We start from the raw sequence: 14,081 nt of genomic DNA, 5'->3' as shown, positions 1-14,081 counted from the left end.
TATCTTTTGATAGAGCTGCCACACAAACCGATCTCGGATCTTGATTTGTTGAGCTATTTAGAGGGCGCTATTCCTATCCGAAAGAGGGCGCTGTTCCTATCCGAAAGAGGGCGCTATTCCTATCCGAAAGAGGGTGCTATTCCTATCCGAAAGAGGGCGCTATTCCTATTTGAAACTTTGGGTTCTCCCGATTCGGCTGAAACTTAACGTGCGGTATTTTGTTTTTCAATAACAGTACCGGGTATGTTCCAAATCGGTTCATCACCTGATTTCGGATCTTGACTTCTTCGGCAGCTAGAGGGCGCTATTCTTAACACGTGCGTTGTTATGACTTGCAACAATAGTGCCAAGTATAATCCAAATCGTTTTGCCCCTGTTCTTTAGTGGAATGTTCATGGGAAAAATTTGCGTTGGCATTTGCATAATCCAAATCGGATCACAATCTGATACAGCTGCCATATGAACCCTTCTCCCGATTTGATTTTGAGCCTCTAGAGGGCGCTATTCTTCTCCGATTTGGCTGAAACTTAGCATGAGGTGATTTCCTTTGACTGTCCCAAGTTTGATCCAAATCGGCTCATAATCAGATATGCCAGCCACATAAACCGATTTCGGAGCTTGACTACTAAAGCTTCTAGAGGTCGCTATTCTTTTCCAATTTGGCTGAAACTTTGCATGAGGGGTTTTATCTTGACTTTCAACATCTATGCCGTGTATGGTCCAAACCAGTTCATTACCTGATATAGCTGCCATATAAAACGATCTCGGTTATTGACTTCTTCGGAACCTAGGGGGCGCTATTCCTATCCGATTTGGCTGAAACTTTGCACCAGGTGCTTTGTTATAACTTTCAATAATTTTGCCAAGCATATTCCAAATCGGCTCATAACCTGAAACAGCTGCGATATGAACCGTTCCCCGATTTGAATTTTTGGGCCGCTAAAGGGCGCTATTTTCCCTCCAATTTGGCTAAAATTTTGCACGAGGCGTTTTGATTTGGCTGTCAACCACTGTGCCAAGTATGATCCAAATGGGATGATATAGCTGGCATGTAAACCGATCCCAGATCTTGAATCCTGGAGCCTCTAGAGGTCGCTATTCTTATCCGATTAGGCTGAAACGTTGCACGAGGTGCTTTGTTGGGGTTGTGTGGGTTATCACCCACTGTGCCAGGTATGGTCCAAATGGGATGATATAGCTGGCATTTAAACCGATCCCGGATCTTGAATCCTGGAGCCTCTAGAGGTCGCTATTCTTATCCGATTAGGCTGAAACTTTGCACGAGGTGCTTTGTTTTGATTTTACGCAACCAAATCGGTTCATTATTTGATATAGCTGCCATATATCTTGGTACTAGACTTCTTGAGTCTCTAGAGTGTGCTATTCTTTTCCAAATTTGGCTGAAACTTTAAGTAGATGTCTTGTTTTGATTTCGAACAACTGTGCCAGGTATGGTCTAAATCGGTTCATTACCTGATATAGGTGCCATATAAACCAATTTTAAATGATCACTTCTTGAGCCTCTATAGGGCGCTATTCTTACCCGATTTGGATGAAGCTTGACGTGAGGTGTTTTGTTATGATTTTCAACAATTGTGCCTAGTATGGTCCAAATCGGTTGATAAGCTGATATAGCTGCCATATGAACTATTCTCCGGATTTGCCTACGTGAGCTCCCAGAGGGCGTTATTATTATTCGATTTGGTTGACATTTTGCAAGAAGCGATCAGTTATGACTTTCAGCAACTGTGCCCGGTATGATTCAAAATCGGTTTATTGGCTGGTATATGTAGCTGCCATATAAACCGATCTCGGAACGTGAATTCTTGAGCACCTAGAGGGCGCTATTCTCATCTCACAAGGTTTTTTGTTTTGATTTGCAACAACTGTGGCAGATAAGATCCGAATCGGTTCGTTAGCTGATATAGCTGCCATATAAACCTATCTCGAATCTTGACTTCTTGTGCCCCTAGAGGGCGCTATTCTCAACCGATTTGGCTGAAACTTTGCACGAGATGTCTTATCCGATTGAGTTGAAACTTTGCACAAGATTTTTTGTTCTGACTTTGAACAACTACGCCAAGTATAGTCCGAATTGGTACATAAACTGATACAGCTGTCATATCAACCGATTTCGCATCTTGACTTCTTAAGACCCTAGAGAGCCCTGTACTTCTTTCAACAACTGTGACATGTATGTAGAAAAGTTTTACATGGCATAGTACCTTACAAATGTTGCCAGCATTAGGAGGGGAAAACCACCGTTGAAAATTTTTTCTGATGGTCTCGCCTGGATTCGAACCTAGGCGTTCAGCGTCATAGGCGGACATGCTTACCTTTGCGCTACGTTGGCCTCCTATGCCCCATAGAGTATATATGTGTATTCTTGTTCGTCATGACATTTTAATTCAGCCATGTCCGTCCGTCCGTCTGTCAAAAGCAAGCTAACTTTCGAAGGCGAAAAGATAGGCGCTCCAGAATATACTTCTTCAGCCGTTAGAGGGCGCAATTCTTATCCGATTTGGCTGAAATTTTGCACGATGATTTTCTCTTTTACCTTCAACAGTTGTACTACGTGTGTGTTTGAATCGGTCCAAAACCTGATGTAACTCCCATATAAACCGACCTCCCGAATATCCGCCTTGAGCCTCTAGAGGGCGTAATTCTTATCCAATTTGGCTGACATTTTGCACGATGTCTTCTTCTGTGACCGTCTACAGATGTACTAGACATGGTTTGAATCGGTCTAAAATCTAATATAGCTCCCATATAAACCGACCTCCCGAATATACTTCGTAAGCCTCAAGAGGGCGGAAATCTCTTCCGATTAGATTGCACGATGACTTTTCTTATGACATCCAAGAGATTTATCAAGTATGGTTCTAATTGGTTCAAAATCTGATATAGCTCCCACATAAACTGACCTCCCGAATATACTTCTTTAACCTCTTCAGGGCACAATTTTGATCCAAACATATAAAAAGTCCATAGGGATCTTTTGTTATGACCTGCCATTATCCTTATATAGTTACTGCCTCTGATGAACAATTGCCATGTATGGTGAACGGTATATAAGATTCGGCCCTGGCCGAACTTTACACGATTTTACTTTTTTTAGCTTGTTTCCGTTTTTTCTTTGCTTTTTCTTCTAAAAATTTGGCAATAAAAACATCATTTGTCATATCAGTCATTGATAAATGAGGCTCATTAGCGAACCAAGTATCCAAATGAAAGGAAGAAACACTTTGTCGGTACTTGGCATCTTATTATTAGGAATACAAATATTTTTCTCTTTCGCAATTTTGGGCGAGAAAAAAACTGCAATTTCAATGGGTAATGACTTTATGTGGGGAAAAATAAAGAAAAATGGTTTCCAAATTTAACAAGTCATTACTTTCATACTTGGAATAGGTAGAAGGATAGGGGATAGGTAGAAGGATAGGGATTTTTAATGATTTATTTTCACAACAAGCTCTTTGCAAGGATTCTATTTATAGGCAGAAAGTATAAAAGGAAAATGGCAGGTCATAATCAGAAATTAAACATGTAGAAGTAGAAAGTAATTTTGACTATATACAGAGAGCGTCAAAAGTGTGTCAATACCCGTGAAATTGTTGGCTTTGTAGGATTATTACAATTTTCAAAATATTGTGAATTTGCAAGGATATTCAAAAAAACATCCTTTCCTAATTAAAAGAGGTAAATGTATATATCTTCAATATTTTTACAATAATCTTTTGATAAACTAAATTTCAATGGGTGTTGACTCACTTTTGATGTTCATAGTATATAACAAGGGGCCAAAACTGTCTGAAGGAGCGCTCCAATGCTTTTGCAATGTTCTAGAGAGTTTTTAACTATTGTCTTGGCTACAATTTTTTTTAGTATTGGATCGAAACTCTCAACGGTTTGGCTTTTATAGTCCAAAATATCCAAAAGAAGTGACAAAAGTCAGAGAAAAAACTGCAAGTCGAAATCTGGAGGCTCAATCGTCACCGTAGACATATGTATAGTCAAGTGCACTTTTTTGCTCAGTACAATCCCAAGAATCAGAAACTTGAAGGGCCCATTAATATTTTTTTTCCTACCATACTAATTGCCCCACACTAATATACCACCAAAGGTGAGTTCACTCGGAGGCCAGTTTGGCCCATTGTGGTACCCTAGAGAGAAAAAGGGGAAAAAAAAAGAAAATGTGAGAACTCGTACTAGAGGATATACACGAATAAAAGAAAGACAGGAAGAGTGGCCGTCCCTACGCAAGCACGGATCTACCTACGCCGGAGCTTGTGGCACTCCCCCGAGATACCAGAGGTATGTTGGCAAGTTCACCCAGATCACAGAAGAAACGACTCCCCAGAAAGGAGAGCCCACGTGCCTGCAGACCCGGACGGGCCCACAACAAGTGCTCAATAGTCCCCTCCTCATCCTCATCGAGGCAACTGCTACAGAAGTCATTGTGTGGTATTACCATGCGTGTCGCCATGCGCCCTATGGCACAGTGTCCGGTTATGACTCCTGTGAAAGTACTCATCGACCTCTTATCGAACGCCGGAAACTCCCTCGTCCTCCTCCGGTCGATGACTGGCCATAGCGCCTTCGCAATCCGGCAACCATCTACCGAGTCCCATTTCGCCACCGACGCCGCCCTGGCCATCCCATCTACTGTGTTCAGTAGCTCGACAAATGGCATGCGCTGGTCCACCCGGTGCAGACGAACCCCTCCTGGCGCACTTGTCCGCCCTCTCATTTCCTAGAATCCCCTCATGCCCAGGAATCCGTGTCAGCGTTACATCGTAGGCCCGGAGCCTATACAAAGATATCAAACAGTCCGCCAAGCATCTCGACCCCAAGGCTTTGACCGCCGCCATACTGTCCACATAAGTTGTGAGTTTTGAGGGCGGTAAGCCCCTTACCAGAATTTCTCTTGCGGCCACTGCAATGGCACAGACCTCTGCTTGAAAGAGCGTACAGTCGTCCGGCAGTCTCAGAGACATACTGATATTGAGTGCATCAGAGTAGACCCCCAATTCAGTCCCCGATTCCATCTTGGAGCCATCTGTGTAGATCGAAGTCTCTTCCTAATCAAGTACGCCATCCGTCCTCCATTCGTCCCTCTTAAGAAAACGAATCGCGAATGCCCTCACTCCTGTCGGCATTGGTGCCAGGTAGTCGGAGGTCCTCTTTAGTCTACCCTTCGTATCCATAACAAACAGAATCGAACTGTGGCTGCAACCATTCTATTGCCTAAAAGACCGTACTCTCATCCGGCAGTCTCAGAGACATACTGGTGTTGAGTGCATCAGAGTAGACCCCCAATTCAGTCCCCGACTCCATCTTGGAGCCATCTGTGTAGATCGAGGTCTCATCCTCATCAAGTACACCATCCGCCCTCCATTCATCCCTCTCAGGAAAACGAATCGCGAATGCCCTCACTCCAGTCGGCAATGGAGCCAGGTAGTCAGAGTTCCTTCTCAGTCTATCCTTCGTATCCATAACACCCAGAAACGAACTGTGGCCGCAACCATTCTCCTTCAGCATGCCGAGCTCTCTCAGCCTAAGCGCGACCCTGGAGGCGCAGTTCCAAATATAGGCCCCAATGGGCTGCATATCCAGCATCGCTTCCAAGCCTGCCTGCGGCGCGGATCTCAGCGTCCCTGTAATCCCGACGCAGGCTAGTCTATGAACCTTCTCGAACTCTTTCCCACGCGTCCTCTTCTATACGGCGTCCCACCATACCAGTGCTCCATAGGCCAGTACTGGTCAAACGAAGGCTGTATACATCCAATAAATCATCTTGGGAGTCACCCCCACTTCCTACCGAACATCCTCCTACAGGAGTAAAAAGCGCACAGTGGTTTACGGCTTCTTTCTTTGGTGTTCCTCTTCCAGGACAGTTTCGAATCGAGGACTATGCCTAGGTACTTCGCCTACTTCGACAGCGGCAGGTTGACCCCGTCCAAGGACGGGAGTCTGAACTCCGATATCTTATAACTACGCGTAAAGAACGCCAGCTCCGTCTTCGCTGGATTGGTCCTCAACCCATTTCTGGGAGCCCATCGTGACAACCTCCTCAGTGACCCTTCTATGATCTCTCTGATCGTCGACAGAAACTTGCCTCGTACCAGCAGCACGACGTCGTTCGCATAAGCGATAATCCTCGTGCCGTCCCCACCGAGATCCATTAAGATTTCATTAATCACGAGGTTCCACAGTATCGGTGAGAACACCCCTCCTTGGTCACCCGCCTTCTGACCATACAACCTCCCAGGTTCTGATTAATAATACTGCCATAAAGCATATAATTTGTCCATTAGGAGATTAAGAGGTGAATCCCCGTGCGGTCCAGTGCGGCGACTATCGCCCCAATCTCCACATTATTGAAAGCCCCTCAATATCCAAGAAGGCCGCCAAAGTGTAAACCTTCTGTCGGAGAGACGTGTCGACCTCCTGAAGCCCCTCGTCATGGGTCTTCTCCACCGACCTTCCATTGAGGTATGCGCGTTGTGAAGTTCTTCGGCGACAGTCTCCCTCTCACCTTCAGGTCAATCAGTCTTTCCAGTGTTTTCAGCATAAACCATGACAGACTAATAGGCCTATAATTCTTCGTTGTACTGTGGTTTATTCTTCCCGCCTTGGGGATAAAGACCACCTTGACTTCACTCCATACCCTCGGTATGTAGGACCATGCCAGGCTTGCCCTGAAGATCTGCTCAAGCCATGGCAGGGTGACTCCAAGGGACTCCTGCAACAGTGCCGGGTTAATTCCGTCAGGGCCAGCCAACTCAAATGGCCGGAAAGTGTGGATCGCCCAGGCTATCTTCTCCTCGTCCCTGATGAGGTCATCGGTTAAGGCCACATGTGTAGGTATTGCGATGTCCTGATCACCGACCTTTTCCTGACCACCTCGGAAATGAGCCTCCATCATGAGTTCCACCGTCTGCTGATCACTCTCAGTGTAAGTCCCGTCCTATCTCCTTACGGAGCTAGGCCTGATGGGATCCTTCGAGAGCACTTTGCACAACCTAGATGCCTCACTAGGGCTTTCCAATTTTCCATAAAATTTCGCCCTTCTCGTCTCCTTCTTAAACTTGCCAAGGGCGTGACGATACTCGTCTTGTTAAAAAGTTCTTCTGCTCTCCCTCTTGAGCACCTTTAGTTGCGGTGACCACCATGGCTGGCTGGTTTTGCCTGGCGCTACGCCTGTGATAAGATCGACTGCGGTCTTCAGTTCCCTTGCGTCCTCCAGAGGCCCAACTTCTGCATCTGTTCCCTGAACTTCTCCCAGTCGGTCCTCCGCGGTTTCTGCTCTCCCTCCTGAGCACCTTCAGTTGCGGTGACCACCATGGATGGCTGGTTTTGCGTGACGCTACTCCCGTGATAAGATCGACTGCGATCTCCAGTTCCCTTGCGTCTTTCAGAGGCCCAACTTCTGCATCTGTTCCCTGAACTTCTCCCAGTCGGTCCTCCTCGGATTTCTGCATGCCACCCTCCACCCCCTCTAGTACTCGACCCGAAAACACATGCTACAGTGATCCGGAAAAGAGCACTTGGTGGAAACGTTCGAGTCCAACACCTTCATCGAGTCACTATTCGTCACAAGCGTTATATCTATAACCTGTTCACTGATCCGGTTGTAGAAAATAGGGACGTTTCCCTATTGCGTACAACTAGGCCCGTGCATACAATGGATGACTATACTCCCCACGTTGATGACACTCCGAAAAGCCTACAGACCCCCTTTTCTTTTTATACCCTCCACCATAAGATGGGGGGTATACTAATTTCGTCATTCTGTTTGTAACTACTCGAAATATTCGTCTGAGACCCCATAAAGTATATATATTCTTGATCGTCGTGACATTTTATGTCGATCTAGCCATGTCCGTCCGTCCGTCCGTCCGTCCGTCCGTCCGTCCGTCCGTCCGTCCGTCCGTCTGTCTGTCGAAAGCACGCTAACTTCCGAAAGAGTAAAGCTAGCCGCTTGAAATTTTGCACAAATACTTCTTATTAGTGTAGGTCGGTTGGTATTGTAAATGGGCCATATCGGTCCATGTTTTGATATAGCTGCCATATAAACCGATCTTGGGTCTTGACTTCTTGAGCCTCTAGAGTGCGCAATTCTTATCCGATTGAATTGAAATTTTGCACGACGTGTTTTGCTATGATATCCAACAACTGTGCCAAGTATGGTTCAAATCGGTTTATAACCTGATATAGCTGCCATATAAACCGATCTTGGGTCTTGACTTCTTGAGCCTCTAGAGTGCGCAATTCTTATCCGATTGAAATGAAATTTTGCACGACGTGCGCAGTGCGCAATTCTTATCCGATCAGAATGAAATTTTGCACGACGTGTTTTGTTATGATATACAACAACTGTGCCAAGTATGGTTCAAATCGGTCCATAACCTGATATAGCTGCCATATAAACCGATCTTGGGTCTTGACTTCTGGAGCCTCTAGAGTGCGCAATTCTTATCCGATTGAAATAAAATTTTGCACGACATGTTTTGTTATTATATCCAACAACTGTGGCAAGTATGGTTTAAATCGGTCCATAACCTGATATAGCTGCCATATAAACCGATCTTGGGTCTTGACTTCTTGAGCCTCTAGAGGGCACAATTCTTATCCGATTTGAATGAATTTTTGCACGAAGTATTTCGTTATGATATCCAACAACTGTGCCAAGTATGGTTGAAATCGGTCCATAACCTGATATAGCTGTCATATAAACAGATCTGGGGATTTGACTTCTTGAGCGTCTAGAGGGCGTAATTCCTATCCGATTTGGCTGAAATTTTGCATGACGTATTTTATTTTTACTTTCAACAACTGTGTCAAATAAGGTTCAAATCGGTTGATAACCTGATATGGCTGCCATATAAACCGATCTGGGATCTTGACTTCTTGACCCCTAGAGGTAGCAATTATTATCCGATATGCCTGAAATTTTGTACGACGGATCTTCTCATGACCATCAACAAACGTGTTTATTATGGTCTGAATCGGTCTATAGCCCGATACAGATCCCATATAAATCGTTCTCTCTATTCTTATACGAGTTGGCTGAAATTTTACACAGGTCTCCAACATATAATTTAATTGTGGTCCGAACCGGACCATATCTTGATATCGTTTTAATAGCAGAGCAACTCTTTTCTTATATCCTTTTTTGCCTAAGAAGAGATCCCGGGAAAAGAACTCGACAAATGCGATTCATGGTGGAGGGTATATAAGATTCGGCCCGGCCGAACTTAGCACGCTTTTACTTGTTTGATCTACAACTACTTCCAATTGTTTTCCTCTTGAACTGATTGGCCATTTATTTATTCACATGTACCCATTGCGTTTGTCTGACAACAATAGGTGCTACCATAGCATCGTTAAACACTTAGACATTTGTGACAATGGCAACAGCCATCACTCACAGGTGTGGGTGGATGATATGCGTAAGGCATGCTAAGAGAACTGAAATTTATGGCTTATATATCATCATACAATGGTAACATATTGCTAACAAGAGCATATAATGCCTAAAAGAGAGCAAGAGAGGAGGGAAGGGAAACGGCGAGCTTAATAGAGAGCACTATGGTTATAACCATTTGCAAAATAACAAAAATGTGTGTGGGTGTGTAAAATTGCGTGCATATTGCATACTGCAATTGTGTTTTTGACTAAGTGTTAGTGTATGTATGTGTATGGAAGTGCGTGTATGCTTGTCATTTTAGTGTTTGTGAAGGGCAATTGAAAGCATTTACAAACATACACCAACTGAAGTAGAAGAGGCTCATAAACAATTGCTAGAACACAAAAGGCAATATATTTTGTCTTAATGTCAGGCATAGGCATACTGACGCATATGTGTACACAAATACATACGCAGCCGTAATTCTCTTGCATGTCATATGCTCTGACTGGTGTACAATAATAATAGTCAAATACAAACACGTATCCCGAGAAATGAGATAATATACATACAAATGAGAATGTGTGTGTGTGGCAAGTGCTTCATTTTTTCCTGTTGGTTGTTTGAGGTTAGCATAAAGCCTGATACTCATATCGCTATTTAAGCCAAACAGTAAAGGAATTCAAAGGGGGCCTGGCAGCAGGAGTGACAAAATCTATTATAAAGGGTAATTTTTTAGCAATTATCTTTTCGGCAACACTGGGTTAAACGGCTCACGAACTTTTCGTGTTTTGTTTCACAGTCAGACATCTTCTATGAATCGTCTTACAAACGAACAACGCTTGCAAATTATAGAATTTTATTATCAAAATGCGTGATCTGTTAAGAAAAGTACATCGAGCGCTTATTCCTTTGAGCGACGAAGCTTATTTTTGCAAAAGCTACCAATGCATCCTGAAGAAGTCACAGTTTGGTGCGGTTTATGGGCTGGTGGCATCATTGGACCGTACTTCTTCAAAGATGATGCGAATCGTAACATAACTGTGAATGGTAAGCGCTAGCGTGAAATTATATCCAACTTTTGTTTCCCAAAAAAAATTAAATTTTATTATCAAAATGTGTCCTCTGTTAAGAAAGTTCATCGAGCGTTTCTTCCTTTGAGCGACGAAGCTTATTTTTGGCTCAATGGGTAGGTAAATAAGCAGAATTGTCGATTTTGAAGTGGAGATTTGCCAGAAGCATTGCAAGAGCTACCAATGCATCCAGAAAAAGACACAATTTGGTGCGGTTTATGGGCTGGTGGCATCATTGGATCGTTCTTCTTCAAAGCTGATGCGAATCGTAAAGTAACTGCGAATGGTGAACGCTAACGTGAGATAATATCCAACTTTTTTTTCGCCCAAAATGCGAGACCTAGACTTGCATGACATTCGGTTTCAACAAGACGGTGCCACATGCCACACTGAATGCGTAACAATGGACTTATTGAGAGGCGAGTTCGGTGAACATTTTATTTCACATTCGGGACCGATCACTTAACCGTCTAGATCATGCGATTTAATGCCTTTAGACAATTTTTTGTGGGGCTATGTTAAGCCCGCTTCAATTGACGCATAGGAAGACAACATTGAAGCATTTAATCGTGAGATACAGGCCGAAATGTAGAGTAGAGTATGCCAAAATTGGACTAAGCGGATGGACCATTTGAGGCGCAGTCACAGTCAACATTTGCATGAAATAACCTTCAAACATTAAATTATTGGGTTGCCCAAAAAGTAATTGCGGATTTTTCATATAGTCGGCGTTGACAAATTTGTTCACAGCTTGTGACTCTGTAATTGCATTCTTTCTTCTGTCAGTAACAGCTGTTACTTTTAGCTTGCTTTAGAAAAAAAGTATATTTGATTAAAGTTCATTCCAAGTTTTATTAAAAATGCATTTACTTTCTTTTAAGAAATCCGCAATTACTTTTTGGGCAACCCAATATATGGACCGAACTATCGACTCAAATAAAGATTTCATGCATTTTTCTGAATTTTGCGCCATTTTGAAAAACTTTCCTATAGCTCTTAAAAAATCTCCCTTTATAAAGGTCCAGAATCCTCTTCAACATTTGCACGAAGAACGTGGAACGACTAATTCGTCTAAAGCTCCTGGTCGCACTTAACTTCAGCTTCCACGTCGCTGATAAGACGATTTTCCCGCATACCTCTTCTACAAAAGTCTTTAACATTTCCATGAAAGAGGGGGAAAGACTAATTGATCTAAAGTCCTTGGCCGCACTCCATTCCAGCTTCCACGCCTTCGGTAAGACGATTACCTTCACCTTACTCTTAGTCCTCTAAGGGTACAATGGAGTACCTTATGCAAACCTGAAACAATGTGACGTACCTGTCAGCCAGACAGTCCAAGTCTTCTTGCTACATATTAATGTAGATGACATCTGGACCAGGAGATTTACAAGGATTAAATGTGTGAAGAGCCTAATTCATGCTTTCATGAGTCTCCAAATCCTCTACCCGGTACGGATAGCTATGAGCACCACACAGGCTGGAGCTTTGAGGTTCGAGTAGTGTTCATCGCTATCATAATAAGCTTAGCTGCGAGCTAGCGGGCGCATCCACAGGTTGCGGATAGTGGAATGATCCATACGAAGTAGCTGCAACGGCAGCCGCAGACAATCAGCGGTATCGAGCGGAGAGTCTCAGTGAGAGGCCGGGAGGCACCGATTCTTGCACAAACACTGAATGCCTATGATACTTGATATGAAAAGGCGATTTATTAGCGCCTTTAAATAACCACTGGCCACCCTGTTCAAGGCGAACAGTCCGTTGAACCGGAACGAGCTTACTCGCCTACGTATTTAAATAACCACTGGCCACCCTGTTCTCACGGCGATCGGTCCGTTGGACCGGAACGAGCTTATTCGCCTACGGGAGCTTAACGAGGATCGCCAAATGTGGTTACAAAAACAACAACAACAAAAACCAATACTCTACCAAGACGTTCACTCCTGTTCCTTACACAGACCCAAGGCCCTTCTCCCATGTCCCCTAAAATCACAGCCGTAAAAAAGTGTCTCCAAAAGAAGAACCAACATATTGTCACCCTCAATCCAATCTCCGCCAGATCTGCGGAAAAATTTTCCACAAATTAAAATTAAATGTTTATTCACTAACCATATTTTAATGAAACGTAAAAAATCATTTCAATTAATCGACACACCACTTAGGCCTTTTAAGTTTAATGCCTTTTTGTGATAGTCCCCTTTATAGATAGTGTATTGGTTGGCATTTCACACCACCAGCCAAGTACGAGTATCTGTTTGTAAATATGTGTGTGTGTGTGTGTGGGTATGTGAAAAATGTCGAGTAATTAAAATGGTGACATTTGCTTTAAACTGTTCATAAATAATGCTCCTTTCTAACACATGTGCGTGTCCATATGCATGTATACAAGTTTAGTTGAGTGTGTGTGTAATTTTGCTTTGACTTTTGTGTATATATCCTGCCTAGTTGTTGTTGTTGCTCTTGTTGTATTTTTTGCATTGCTGCTGCTGTTGCTATTGCTGTCAAAGAGCAGCAGCAGCAGCAGCACCAACACCACTCACTCTTGTGTTTTGTGTCAACATTAATGCGATGTGTTTTGAAAATTAATGTGAATAGAATGAAGGCGTCACTCGCCAATTCAATGGAGCTTGAAATTATAATAGGGGAATTAACCTCTTTGTTATAGACATTATATTCTCTAAATTGTTTCCTTTTTGTCTATAGTTTTTGCAAACATAAAAACAAACAAACAAAGGACTTCTTCAATGGGCGAGGGCAATGAAATGTGCAAAATATAACTTGGGGGGCAACAGAAAAGTAGGATGACACATAGGAAGGCACATTCGCTTTGATTGACGTATAAATGGAAAATGTATGGTTACAGTTAAGTAATAGAGGGAAAGCTTAGAGTTGGACATATATGTATATGGACCGATACAAAGATTTAAGTGCCTTATAATGTGAAACTAGCGGCAGGGGTATGTTGGATTTAGGTAAGCAGGTGGGTCCAACACAGAAATTAGGGATTCTCTTCGAATTAAGAGAAATGTTTTATCCCATTGTTTTAATCGATAGGAGGAGATTTTGAGTTTGGCAAATGAAACAAATGGCCTGTAATATTGGGTTGCCCAAAAAGTAATTGCGGATTTTTCATATAGTCGGCGTTGACAAATTTTTTCACAGCTTGTGACTCTGTAATTGCATTCTTTCTTCTGTCAGTTATCAGCTGTTACTTTTAGCTTGCTTTAGAAAAAAAGTGTAAAAAAAGAATATTTGATTAAAATTCATTCTAAGTTTTATTAAAAATGCATTTACTTTCTTTTCAAAAATCCGCAATTACTTTTTGGGCAACCATAGTTAACTAGGTTAGTAAAAATGCAAATTTTGCTCATGAACATTCCACTAAGGAAAAGGGGCAAACACATATCAATGAGTGCAGTTCGATTCAAGTTTTAAGCTCAATGATAAGGGGCCTCATTTTTATAGCCGAGTCCTAACGGCGTGCTGCAGTGCGACACCTCTTTGGAGAGAAGTTTTACATGGCATTGTACCTCACAAATGTTGCCAGCATTAGAAGGGGAAAACCACCGTCGAAAAAAACATTTTTTTTCTGATGGGCT

The 14,081-nt window shown here is 43.0% G+C and overlaps 1 protein-coding gene across 4 annotated transcripts in view; it reads right to left on the bottom strand.

Moving 5' to 3' along the window:
• LOC106085833 (beta-1,4-glucuronyltransferase 1) overlaps positions 1-14,081 on the bottom strand; it is a 384,493-nt gene that overhangs the window by 190,027 nt on the left and 180,385 nt on the right. The window lies entirely within an intron of this gene.

The sequence above is a fragment of the Stomoxys calcitrans genome, chromosome 3 (genome assembly GCF_963082655.1).
Source record: "Stomoxys calcitrans chromosome 3, idStoCalc2.1, whole genome shotgun sequence".
In the NCBI taxonomy this organism is placed as follows: domain Eukaryota; kingdom Metazoa; phylum Arthropoda; class Insecta; order Diptera; family Muscidae; genus Stomoxys; species Stomoxys calcitrans.
This window is presented reverse-complemented; position numbering and strand designations above follow the sequence as displayed.